This window comes from Jaculus jaculus, chromosome 17 (assembly GCF_020740685.1).
Source record: "Jaculus jaculus isolate mJacJac1 chromosome 17, mJacJac1.mat.Y.cur, whole genome shotgun sequence".
Taxonomy (NCBI): Eukaryota; Metazoa; Chordata; class Mammalia; order Rodentia; family Dipodidae; genus Jaculus; species Jaculus jaculus.
This window is the reverse complement of record NC_059118.1, coordinates 62091958-62105977: the sequence shown is the minus strand read 5'-3', so window position 1 is coordinate 62105977 and position 14020 is coordinate 62091958.

Genomic DNA, 14020 nt, shown 5'->3' with positions numbered 1-14020 from the left:
CAGCCCCATTATAACTTTTGAGCATGACCAAGTCGCCTTATCAAGTCCACCCATGTGCTACTGAATGGAATCTTTCAATTAATTTGGTTTTGCTTCTGCTTCTTCAGTGGGCTGCATGAAAAAGCACAGCCATTGTAGTGCTGTAAGTTCAAGACCTTGCTGTCCTTGCTGTGTGAGCCACAGTTACTCCTTCTGTGTCTAGCTTTTAAGTGTATCCGTTGAGATTTTCATGTTCTGATTCTAAAAGCAGATCACTTTAGAGATTACGTAAAACTCAGACAGAACCCTCACATGCTAACTGGAAAGTGCTGAGGGAGCTGTTGGGGGACAGTGATTACCAACAGCGTGATAAGCAGGAGATTCTTCAGGTTTCTAAATCTACCAGCCAGGAAAGAGGTGCATACCTGTGCAACAGCGGCACATGGGTCATTCTTAGATGAAGAATCTGTCTTATCTTACAAGTGGCAGAAAATTGTTGGGGAGCCCCAGGATACATCACTACAACAAGAAAAGAGAGTGAACTGCCAACTACAATGTGGGTCAGCTCGACCACGTCTGCTGGGGCCCAGGAGTCACGGCAGAGGGAGCTGTGATAATGAGTTCGGTTCTCATGGACAGGCTGATAACCAAGTCCCAGGAGATGGTGACCGACTCTGTGGTCACTCACACCTCATCAAAAGAGAGTTCCAGAAACTACAGAGAAAGCAACACTAGATCAGGTTATAACATGACCACAAGGCTCAGAGAACATTGCAGAAGTGGCAGAAAGATTTTAAGAGCTACTGGGTGGGTAGGACTATCCTGAAGTATGACCCCCTCTCCAACAGAGACTTACTGAGGCCTTTGAGACCCCACAGTGAATACCAATAACCCCACTGAGGAGAGCCCTCAGGAGAATAAGGATGGGGAAAGAGAATAACCATTAAAAGTAACATTTAATTAATTGTTTAAAAGTTAGCAAGAACTAGTATGTCAAATTAAAAAGAACAGGGCTGGGAATATAGCTCAAATGTAGAGTAGCTGCCTGCTGTGCAGAAGGCCCTGGGATCAATATCAAGTACTTCCCCCACCCCCAAAGTCACTGACCACTTCTGGGCACACACCCAAGGACTCTGTGTCCTACCACCGAGATGCTCGCGCATCCTAGTCCTTCGAAGCTCTATTCACAAAAGCTAGGAACTGGAATCAACGTGGAAGTCTCTCAACAGACCACTAGATCGTGCAAATGTGGTACATATATACAGTGGAGATTTACTCGGCCACTCAGAAAAGTGGAAGTTATGAAATTTGTAGGAAAATGCATGGAAAGACCAAAATCACATGTTCTGTCTGATATGTGAACCCTAACTTTGATGTTTGAGGACGTAAGACTGCGTCGTATGGCCTATGAGTTGGGGTAGGAGGCCATGGGGGGGGCAAGAGTGGTGAGCGGGGACAGCACAGAGGACACATGCTCGGTGTCATGTAAAAGGAGGCTAAGCTGGGGGATAAGAGGTGGGGAAGGGGAAGGGAAACAAAAATTTTAATTTCAAAATACAACAATGAAACCTAATGCTTTGGAATCCTCCGTTTCCCCCACTTTCTCAGAACTATTCCATTTTCAGTCTTCAACCAAGGGCTGAAGTCAGAGCTGGTCTGTTTGGAACGTGAAAAGGCCTCCCTTGCCTATCTGGGTTTGGATGAACACCCTGTTTCCTCAGGTGGTCTACATAAGTCCTTCTCAACAGTGTAAGCATTCCCCAGCTCTCCACCCCTCAGCCTCCTCTGGGGCCACGCGGGCCTGAGCCTATGTCACCTCCACAGCCCAAGCAGCCTGATGACCACTCCTGCTGTCTCTGAGCGTGACCTCCTCGTTCCTTTCCCCCACTCTGCCCGACTGTTGTGTCCCTGGACATGCATTCTAGCTCACCTAAGACAGAGCCCATGGTCTTAACAGGGGTCTCATCCTCCCCCAGGGATCTTACCAGCTTTGGACAAAGGGATCCTGAATCTATGTGGCTTCTTGGATGGTTTTGTACCTCTCAGGGGTTATTTTCCTTCCATGTTCACAGATTGTTTCTAAATAAGAAATCAGCTTCCAGATATATTGGTATTTTATACTTCTAGATATTAGACACAGGCATACCAAATCCCAGAGATAATTTTCTATTGTAAGTGACGACACAGCGTCAGGCTACTTGTTCGGTCTGACTTTCCAGAGGGAACGTGTGGCCTTTTCAATGTGCACATATTACCTTCTCTCCCTTCTTCGCCTTTCCCAGATGAGCTCACAAACCTGAAGTTTTCTTCAGTATTCCAACTCCCAATCTAAGGACCAAGGTGTATAGAAGGGTTGAACCTGGAATATTGCTAAGAACCCTTATGCTAAGTGATAAATGTGGGTTAATCACTAAGGCTCACAGGGGTGGGGACTAGAGAGAACCTGGAGCTCACTGACCGAAACCTGGCAGTTCTCAGGTGAGGGAGAGGCCCGCGCTCCAGGCCGCATGCCGTGGCACAATAGAGAAGGGCACCCACAGTTCTCCTCTGGCCAACACACATGGGGGTATGCAAAGCATACGCACACTCCACATGACACACATATGTACACATGTGTGTACCCAGAACCACAAATCATTTTAGTTAAGTTCAGCTCATTAGGAAAACAATATTGTAGAGGAACATGGAATGTATGAAAACAAAAAGGCTGCAGAAAATAAAAATTCATGAGTTTGAATCTTGGGGTACTCACATACACATTCAAAAAAGCAAGGGGTGGTGTTAGTGTCGCCTAATGGGCACATAGCACTGAGAGGAATGCACGTGGCTCTGACTTCAGCAACTCCAGAAACTCAGTCCTCTCGTGTTTCATGTTGTTTCAGAGTTTGTGCTGTTAAATCAAAAGGTTATCTATAACACATCTGGTGCTATTAATGGGAAAGATCAGGGGTATTCAAAAGACATTTATTCATTATTAATATAGATAATAAAGGATCATTTATGAGGTTTCAGATGAGATTTTTATCATCAAAAACTTAAAAAGGGAAATTTATTTTTGCTTCAGGACAGACAGGAGAGGTGTCTGTAACGGGAAATGTGAAGTCTACACAAAGCTGTCAGCTTTGTTCTGTTTCCAGAGATGGTGGGTACTTTATAGCAACAGATTAAAAAGAAAATAAAATGTTGTGCTTTAAATTACTATTGACAGCCACAGCATGATTTATTCTCAGCTTGTCCTTTATCAAGAAGGCTCATTGATGCTTTCTGCTTCTTCCTCTTACACATGTGGGTTTTGGTGGCTATGGATCAAAAAAAGGAAAAAAAAAAAAAGAGGCAGTTCATCACACTCTGCAGAATATGGAGGACTACTGGCAAATAAAAGAAGTTGACTCAAGAATGTTTACACCCCAGTGAGAGTCACAGTCTTGATTTTATTGAACACAAGAAGAAATGAGAGAAGGCAGCATGAGAACATACTATTTTGAAAATGCTGATAGGAGCTTGGGAGACTTGAAGACTTCAGATTCTGAACACAGTGTTCCTGCAGTTTCTATTAGCTTATGCTGCTGGGGTTGATCACAAGTGGGGTTTAAAGTAGGTTTTTGCCGGGTGTGGTGGCATACGACTTTAATCCCAGAACTTGGGAGGCAGAGGCAGGAGAGTTGCTATGAGTTTGAGGCAACCCTGAGACTACATAGTGAATTCCAGGTTAGCCTGAGCTAAAGTGAGACCCTACTTCAAACAAACAGAACAAAACAAAACAACAACAACAACAAAAAGCCAAAAGTACCAAACAAATAAAATAGATTTTTAAGGACATTGCAGTACTTCAGTTTTGGAAATAAGCATCAAGCAACAAATTATCCAGCTAAAAATGAATTGGATTGGGAGTGTGGAACCTGCACAAGTGAGAAACAGAAAACTAAGTCTGCACCACACAGCCTCAGCTACAGACCAGCTGTTCAGGAAATGTTTCTTCAGTAAATAAATTAACCTTATTGGTATGTCTGGGTCCCACAGGTACCACGGATGAACTTACCTTGTACTAGAGAGGAGTGGATACATCCCTAAAGAATTTATCCATTAAAAAAGCACATTGTTGAGTTTCAAATGAGTTACTTCTGCTAAAAAATAAAGGGAAGATAAAGAATAAACTATTGGTCCTAAGTTACCTTGATTCCAATATTTGCTAATACTTTCAAAGCTATGAATTGAGTAAAATACCACAAGGCATTGCTCCATACCTACTTTATCTATTAAGATTAAAGGACCCTTGGAGATCAAGGCGAATGTCCCCTCAGAGACGCGCAGCTCTCTGAATTTCCTGGACTGTCTCCAGTCATTATGGTCATGTCCAGTCTTTTGACGTTGAAACACACGTTGTCTTCTGCAAAGTTCATGCCTGAGAACCTACACAATCAACTCACAAAACATCACCAAAACAAGTACATTTGTCATTCTGTGTTTGGCCATATTTATAACTGTCCAGTACCAAATGTGGCCTGTAGGCCGTGGATTGAACCCTCCCGTGAACATTTATGCATCACAAAGAAGTATCCATCCAGACGTCAAGTACTGAAGAGAAAGAGAGTGATTAGTGACAGTGTGGAAGAATGCTGTGAAAGGGAATCAACGTTGGGTATAGGATTGGCTGTCAACATCCCTTCCTTCTTTCCTTCTTTTTTTTCCTTTCTCCCACCCTCCCTCTTTCTTCCTTCCTCCCTCCCTCCCTCCCTTCTTTCCTTCCTTCCTTCTCCTTCCTTCTAATGTTCCCATATATGCTATAGAGATTGGGAAGGTAAAGGTATAATTCAAAGACATTCTTTTTTATTATTAAAATTTTTTTTTGTTCATTCGTATTTATTTGAGAGTGACAGAGACAGAGAAAGAGGCAGAGAGAGAGAGAGAGAGAGAGAGAGAGAGAGAGAGAGAGAGAGAGAGAGATCGAGAAAGAGAGAGAATGGGCATGCCAGGGCCTCCAGCCACTGCAAACGAACTCCAGATGCCAGCGTCCCCTTGTGCATCTGGCTAACGTGGGTCCTGGGGAACCGAGCCTTGAACCGTGGTCCTTAGGCTTCACAGGCAAGCGCTTAACCACTAAGCCATCTCTCCAGCCCTCAAAGACATCCTTGCATTCATATTGCAAGATAGGTGCTGACAACCAGGTACACTTGGAAGATCCAAAACTAGTTATGTTTTATTTGCAAACACAGTCCTTAGTTTTCCTGTAGGTATCAGAGACCTCTAGCTTCAGTTACCAGCTTTGTTGGTTTTCAGAGCAAAGGGGACAAAGAAGCATCCCAGGAGACAGCTTCTCTTTGGAGAGCGGGGGCGCAGAGCATGCCGGGCAGGCACTGGAACAGGAAGCCAAAATGGAGTTTCCTCCTGTGCTGGAGGAGACAGCGTTTCTGGAACTGGCAACTTAATAACAGAAGAGAGACAGTAGCTCTCATGTTCAAGTTGCACCTCAACATTCAGCTGCTGAATCAGGTTCTCTTTTTAAGTCTTTCTGTAACTTTGCAAGCACTTGATGTTGTAATAAACTCGGTGCTGTTTTTGGATTGGTTAAAACATCTTTTATCAATCTTTCAAATAAGTTGAAGATAACAAAAATCATCTTTGTAGATGTATATCTCTCATGCGTGGAGTCATTGTTATGATCAGGAAATTGGAGATACAATATTGAATAATAACTGTCAATCTCTTTCAAGTGAACATCCTCTCTCTGAGGACTGGTTGCTTTTGGTTAATTTATTAGTCTGCTTTTTTGTATGGTTTTCCTAGGAGCTATAAACTCTAGTACAAGTCAATGGTATGGAGGATTCCTCAGGTTGGTCTCAAAAAGAAGTTCCTTTGATGTTTTTAGTGCAGAAGTAGACTCAAGAATGTTGGCAGAATTTTTTGCTATATGAGGTACATCATGATATATGGTCTGTGTAGAGTTGTTTCTCCCCTATTCAAAATAAAAAGTATTATTTTGTCTGTATATTGAGACAAAATGCTAATCTTTGTCCATAACAACCATGGTAAACCTATGAAGAGTGATTAGATATTATTTTTTCCAATTGTAGACTTGTTATAAGTAAAGTTTGTAAGTTGATGTTTCCTAATTCTTTTGAACAGAAAATTTATTGATATTCAAGAATAGGAAATCTTAACAGTCATGAGCTAAAGAACTATGGATAAATATATCCTAAGATATAATTTTTTATTAGAATTTTAAAAGAATTTTTAATTAAAAAAGTCTTTTGAAGGCCAGGTGCTGTGACATATGTCTTTAATCCCAGTACTTGAGAGGCTGAGATAGGATTGCTATGAGCTTAAGGCCAGCCTGAGACTACATAGAGAATTCCAGGCCATCCTGGGCTAGAGCAAGACCCTACCTCAAAAAACCAAAAAAAAAAAAAAATTTTTTTTGAAAAACATTCTAAAATAAGTGACATAATCAGGGCTCAGATGTAAGACTAGACATAACAACATGATTCCATGCATATATTGATCTCTTTTAGAATTCTATGTGTGCATTGACCATTTTATTTTTGAAACCAAAAATATAGAATAAAATTTAATCCTTTAATTTGAAACCTGTGTTATTTTTTGTTGTGCAAATATTCAGTTCTAAGTTGAACTTCAGATAAACACACATGGATTTCATTTTTAGTTGAAATAGGATGATTCCTACCCTCAATGTTTATGAAGCAATGAAAATCTTATTTACACATGCAAAAAGCTGAAAGCTATGGCTAAGTATTTCTTTTGAATGGTAGGTAACGTTCTCTCATTTTGCAGAAGCAGACAATCAGTCTAGGGAAATACTGGCAAGTCTCACTTTGGATAGAGATGGTCTTGCCATTCACAAATTCTTCCTTATCATTCAAGCTCAGATTCACATCTAAGACTCGGCACCACAGCCCTGCACATTTGTAGCTGAAGTGAAGGAGCCGTTTTCCCCTGAAGGTCTTCAAGGTGCGGGCCACCAGCACTCAAGACTTGCTAACTTTCTTCTCCATTCCTCAACCAAAGTACCAGTAGAAACATGTCTACATTTTTGTTTGCAACATGATTTTTCCAAGGTTTATTTTCCCTTAAAATTCAGTTGTTAACTCAACCTGAGTCCTCCCTGCTCCACACACTCAGGTAGAAGTTTACCTTTCCTAGAATTAAGAAATGACAGAGGAATGCTCAGCACTGCAATATCTCTATTATACCTTCCAAAGCTCAGGGTCCATTGCTCAGGGTGGCAGAAAGAATGTAAGAGCCAAAGGAAGGGTAGGACTCCTTACAACATGCTCCCTCCAGACACAAAATGGTCTGGATATCCATGACCTCACAGTGCCTGATACTACCTACACAAGACCATCATAATAGGAGGAAAAGATGATGACATCAAAATAAAAGAGAGACTGATTGAGAGGGGGAGGGGATGTGATGGAGAGTAGAGTTTCAAAGAGGAAAGTGGGGGGAGGTAGGGAATTACCGTGGGATATTGTTTACAATCATGGAAGTTGTTAATTATTTTTTAAAAAAATTACAGGAAGGATTACACCTGAACCTGCATTGTGGTTGGTTACCACAGCCCCCAAATGAGGCATCAGGGTTGCTCAGCTCAGTCCTCATTCAGAACCAATAAATGGCTTCTAAGTGTCCATTCACTATATGGAATACTAAAGAAATAGAACTATAAAAAGAATATGAACAATATACACAATAAATTGTGAATTTCCAGGGAATTACAATGAGTATATGAAGTTAGCCACAGATTACACACTACATTAATTGCATTCGTATAAAACTCTTGAAATGATAAAATTATTTCTATTTTATTTTTTGCATGTATACATATGTGTTGTGCATACATGTATGTATGTGTGTTCACATGTATGTGGATGCACATGTGTGTAGGTGTACATATGTGTGTGGAGGCTAGGAATGACATCAGGTGTCTTCCTCAATTGCTTTCCACCTTTTTTTAAATTAGTTATGTACATACTCAGTGTGTATATAGCCATGTTGGTACCATTGTTAGCCTCCTCCCTGTCCTCCCTCCTCTGAAAAGACCCTCCTTGTTGGGGATTGTGGGCCATGCATTGTGGGAGTAGCCATCAGTTATGGGGAAGAGGCAATGTCTCTTTGCATAATGTCTTAGCTTGTGGCTCTAACAATCTTTCTGCCCTCTTTTCCATGAATTTCCCTGAGCCATGTTGGGTTTGTTTTAGGTCTACCTCAGTGATGAGGTCTTAGGAACCTCTCTGGATCTCTGGTTTTGAAGAAGTCGAGTGTCCTCTGTGTCTGTCTCCTTCATCCTTGTGCTGGTGCCAGGATCACCAAGAAAGCAGCGCTCTTGGTTTCAGCTGGGACCCTGGTGAGGTATGATGGGCTGAATTTCTCCTCAGGTTCTGTGTCCATCTGAAAAACAGAAGCAGATTTTTCAACAGAGACTGAAGTCAATTCTGGATAAATGGGATAACAATTATTTTAGAGGGAATTTAATATTTGTAGGCCCTCTTGTAGCCCAAGATTTGTGGGAGCTGATACTGGAGAGTTGACTCAATTTTTGGATATGGTTCTGACTTGTTTCCCAGCTCCAGCTATGGGTTCCATTCCACTGAGCGGATCTGTTAGCCAATTCAAGAGCAGTTGGTTACCCACCATGGCTGTTCACCACTATTGCAAATGGGTAAGCATCATGTCTGGTTGTTTCTGCTGAGTAGCTTAGACCATGAGTTGCTTGGACAGATGTTGGCAATTTCCCCCCAGTTGCTCATGTAGCACCTTCTGGCACTACGCAAGCTGTCTGGGGACTGACTCTCTTCCAGATCCCAGCCAGGTCTCTTCATGTTCTGTACTAGCAGCACATGGTGTCTTTGGCAGTAGGGTCTTACCATTAACCTTTGGTGGGTAATCAAGTGCTCAGACAGAAATCTGTCTTCTTTTGGGAAACCATGTAGGTCTGTCTGATCAACAGCTCATTGTGGGTGTTAACCACATGATAGTACTGGGAGTTACAGGCCAGTGGCAAGGGAAAAGAAGGAAGAAAAAGATAGGTAATATAAAAGAGGAAGAAAGAAGAGAGAGAGAGAGAGAGAGAGGGAAACAGGAGATTAGGTTAGTCTTTATCATATACTCTCCAGGGCCCTTTGATTCAGGTGTTCCCTCTAAGGACCTGATGAAGATTCAATAGTTTAGTCTGTCTTTCAGGATATAAGATTTTACAGCACTATTTACGTTTGGGTCCAGTTTTGTGTCCCTCCGCTCCATTACCCTTCCTCTAGCCTCACCCTGCCTACTGTATGGTTCTTGAGATGCCTATTAGGTATGTCAGCATCTCAGGCAGATTCAGGTTAGGAGCCACAGATAAGTGAGGCCATGTGACAATTGTCTTTCGAGATTGGGTAAGTTTGTTGAGAATGATCTGTTCCAAGTTTGACCATTTTTCTTCAAATTTCATTGTGTCATTTTTCCTTACTGCTGTATAGAATTCCACTGTGTAGATATACCACATCTTGGTTATCCATTTGTCTAATAATGAACATCTGGGTTGATTCCAGTTCTTAGCTATTATGAATTGAGCAGCTATAAACATGGTTGAGCATATCTCTGAGCTCAGGTGTATGGTACATGAGCTCAGCTTTTATGGTACATGCCCAGTAAGGGAATAAATGAGTCTCTTGGTAACTGTATAGTTAACCTTTCTAGGAGGCTCCATATTGTTTTTCATAGTGGTTGTACCATCTTACATTCTCACCAACACTGAAAGAGGGTTCCTAATTCTCCACATCCTTGCCAGCATTTGTTTTCAATTGATTTTTTAATGTTTGCTATCCTTACTGGGGTAAAGTGGAATCTCATAGTTGTTTTAATTTACATTTCTCTGATGGTTAGGGATGTTGAACATTTTCTTAAGTGTGTGTTTGCTGCATTGAAAATTTCCAGTGCAGTTCTCTGCCCCATTTAGTGAGTGGCTTATTTGACTTTTTATTGTTTAGGTTTTTGAGTTCTTTGTAGATTGTAGAAATTGGGCCTCTGTCCGATGTGTATCTGGCCAAGATTTTCTCTCATTCTGTGGGAAATCTATTGGTTCTGCTTATTGTATGTTTGTCTGTGAGAAAAGTTTTCAGCTTCATGAGATTCCAATGGTTGATTAATTGTTTAATTTCCTGAGCTACTGGGGTTTGTTCAGGAATTCTTTTCCAACTCCTTTATCATGAAAGTTCATCCTATCCTTTCTTCCAGTACTAGCAGAGTTTCTGGTCTTATATTGAGGTCCTTGATCTATTTGGACTTGATTTTTGTGCATAGCGAGATGTATGGATCTAGTTTCCTCTTCCTGCATAAGGTTACCCAGTTTGTCCAGCGCCATTTGTTGAAGATGCTGTCTTTTTTCCAGCGTACATGGTTAGGGCCTTTGTCAAATATCAAGTAGCTATAGTTACTTGACCCAAAGTCAAGGTCCTCTATTCTGTTCCATTGGTCTATTATAATCCTGTTTTTATGCCAGTACCATGTTGTTTTTGTTACTATGGCTTTGTAATATAGCTTTAGATGAGGTGTTTCTTTAGCTGAGGATGTGCTTGGATATCTGTGGCCTTCTGCCATTCCATATCAACTTTGAGATCATTTTTTTCTATCTCTGTGAAGAAAAATGTTGGGATTTTTATTGGTATTGCATTAAATATGTATATTGCTTTTGGTAAGATTGCCATTTTCACAATGTTAATTCTGCCTATCCAGGAGCATGAAAGGTCTTTCCATTTTCTCAAATCCTTCTCAACTTCTTTCTTGAGTGTTTTTATGTTTTCATTGCATGAATTTTCACATCCTTGGTTAATGTTATTCCAAGGTATTTTATTTATTTATTTGTTGCTATTGAAAATGGGACAATGTCACTAAATTCTTTCTCTGTATATGTCTTTTGCATATAGAAAGGCAACTGATTTTTGTGCATTGATTTTGTATCCTGATACTTTGCTGAAGGAGTTAATCACCTGTAAGAGTTTTGAGATGGAATTTCTAGGGTCACTTATGTATAGAATCATGCTGTCTGTGAATAGGGCTAACTTAACTTCTTCCTTTCCAATTTGTATCCCCCTTTTTTTTTCTTTCTCCTGTCTTATTACTTAAGCTATGGCTTCCAGTACTATGTTGAAGAGCAGAGGTGAGAGTGATCTCAATGGGAATTCCTGCAGTCTCTCCCCATTAAGTATTACTTGGATTTTAGAAGCTTTATATAATATAGCCTTTATTATGTTGAGATATAAACCATCCATGCATATTCTCTCCAATGTTTTGATCATGAAGTGATGCTGTATTTTGTCAAATACAAAATTTCTGCATCTATTGAAATAATAATGTGGTTTTTGTGTGTAAGCTTATTTATGTGGTGTATTACATTGACAGACTGACAGATTTACAAATATCGGACCACCCCTATGTTCCTGGGATAAAGCCTACTTGATCAAGGTGTATAATGCTTTTGATGTGTTGTTGGATTTAGTTTGCAAAGGTTTTGTTCAGGACATTGCTTCTAAGTTCATCAGGGAAATTGGCCTATAGTTTTCTTGTGGCATCTCTGCCTGGTTTTGGTATTAGAGTGATTCTACCTTCATAAAAGGAGTTGGGGAGCTTTCCCTGTTTTCCAATTATATGGCACAGTTTGGGAAAAATTGGCTTCAGTTCTTCCATGAGGGTTTAATAGAATTCAGCTGAGAAGCCATCTAGTCATGCACTCATTTTGGGGGGGAAGTTTTTGATTACCTCTATTCTGTTCCATTGATCTACATGTCTGCTTTTGTGCCAGGACCATGCTGTTTTGTTGCTACGGCTCTGATAGGTTAAAATCAGGGATGGTAATACCACCAGCCTTATTTTTGTTGCTCAGTATTGTTTTAGAGATTCAAGATTTTTTGTGATTCTTAATGAATTTTTGGATTTTTTTTTCTATTTCCATGAAGAATGCCATTGGAATTTTGATGGGGATTGCATTAAATGTGTAGATTGCTTTTGGTAAGATTGCCATTTTCACAATATTGCTTCTTCTGATCCAGGAACAAAGGATATTTTTCCATTTCTTAGTGTCTTCTGCAATTTCTCGCTTGAGTGCTTTAAAGTTTTCATTGTAGAGATCCTTCACTTAATTGGTTAGGTTTATTCCAAGGTACTTTATGGTTTTTTTTTTTTTGATGCAATTGTGAATGGGAATGATTCTCTGATTTCATCCTCTGTATGTTTGTTGTTAGCATATAGGAAGGCTACTGATATCTCTGTGTTTATTTTGTATCCTGCTACATGGCTATAGGTGTTTATCAGCTCTAACGGTTTGCTGGTAGAGTCTTTAGGTCCTTTATGTATAGAATCATGTCATCTACAAATAATGATACCTTGATCTCTTCTTTTCCAATTTGTATCCCTTGACTTATTGCTATGGCTAAGTCTTCCAGTACTATATTAAATAAAAGTGGAGGCAGTGGACACCCTTGTCTTGTTCCTTAGTTTAGTGGAAAAGCTTCCAGTTTTTCCTCATTTAGTAATATGTTGGATGTAGGCTTGTCATAGCCTTTATTATATTGAGATATGGTCCTTCTATTCCCAGGGATGTTGGATTTTGCCAAATGCTTTTTCCGCATCTAATGATGTCTTTGTTATGAAGACATTTAGTGCTATAAATTTTCCCCTAAGAACAGACTTTATTGTGTCTCATAAGTTTTGGTATTATGTGTTTGTATTGTTATTTAATTCTAGTAATTGTGTGATTTCATTTTTTAATTCATTCACTACCCATTTATTGTTTAAAAGTGTGTTGTTCAGTTTCTGGAAGCTGGTGGGATTCTTGGCGCATCTAATATTGTGATCTGATATCATGCAAGAAATTATGTCAATCTTCCTAAATATATGGAGCCAGGATTTATGGCCCAGTATATGATGTATTTTAGAGAAGATTCCATGGGCTGCTGAGAAGAATGTGTTATCTTTGGATTTTGGGTAAAATGTTCTGTAGATGTCTGTTAGTTTTAATTGATCTATTGTGTTGTTGAACTCTCTTACTTCCCTGTTAATATTCTGTTTTGATGATCTATCCATTGCTGATAGTGGTGTATCGAAGTCCCTGACTATGATGGTGTTGGTGGTTATTTGTGTTTTGTTGTCAAGTAGGTTTTGTTTTATGAATTGTTGTGCATCTATGTTTGGTGCACAAAGATTGATGATTGTATATCCTCTTGTTGGATCATTCCCCTTGATAAATAAGAAGTGGGCTTCTTTGTCTGTGTTTATTACTTTTGGTTTGAAGTCTATTTTATTTGATATTAGTATAGCCATGCCTGCTTGTTTCTTATTTCCTTTTGCTTGGAGTATCATTTTCCACACTTTCACCCTGAGAAACTGTCTGACTTTGGTGGTGAGGTGGGTTTCTTAAAGATAGCAGATTAAGGGGTCTGATTTTCTGATCCACCCTGTTAGTTTATGTCTCTTGATGGGTGAATTAAGGCCATTAATGTTTAGGGTAATAACTGTGAGGTTTGATTTAATCCCTGCCATATCATGGTGGTTTATGTGGTTTGGTGTTTTCTTGGACTTTGTAGTTTTTTGTGCCATCTCTGAGTTTGGTTATTGTGATCTGCTTCTTGTGGGCACTTGAGTTTGGTTATTTGACTCTTCTGTATGGAGAATCCCTGACATACTCTCTGTAGGTTTGGCTTTGTGTTCATGTAATTGTAAAGCTGAGTTTTATCATGGAAAGTTTTTCTTTCACCATCTATTATGAGGGATACTTTTGCTGGGCAGAATAGCTTAGGTTGGAAGCCATAAGTTCTTAGACTTTGCAGTGCTCCATTACAGGCCCTTCTGGCTTTCAGGGTTTCCATTGAGAAGTCTGAAGTAATTATGATGGGGTTATATATAATGTGTTGTTTCTCCCTACCTCCTTTTAGGACTTTCTCTTTGCTATCAATGTTTAGAGTCTTGATGATAATATGTCTTGGAGAATTTCTCCTTTAGTCCAGTCTGTTTGGAGTTCTGTTAGCTTCTTGTAACTTGATGGGCATTT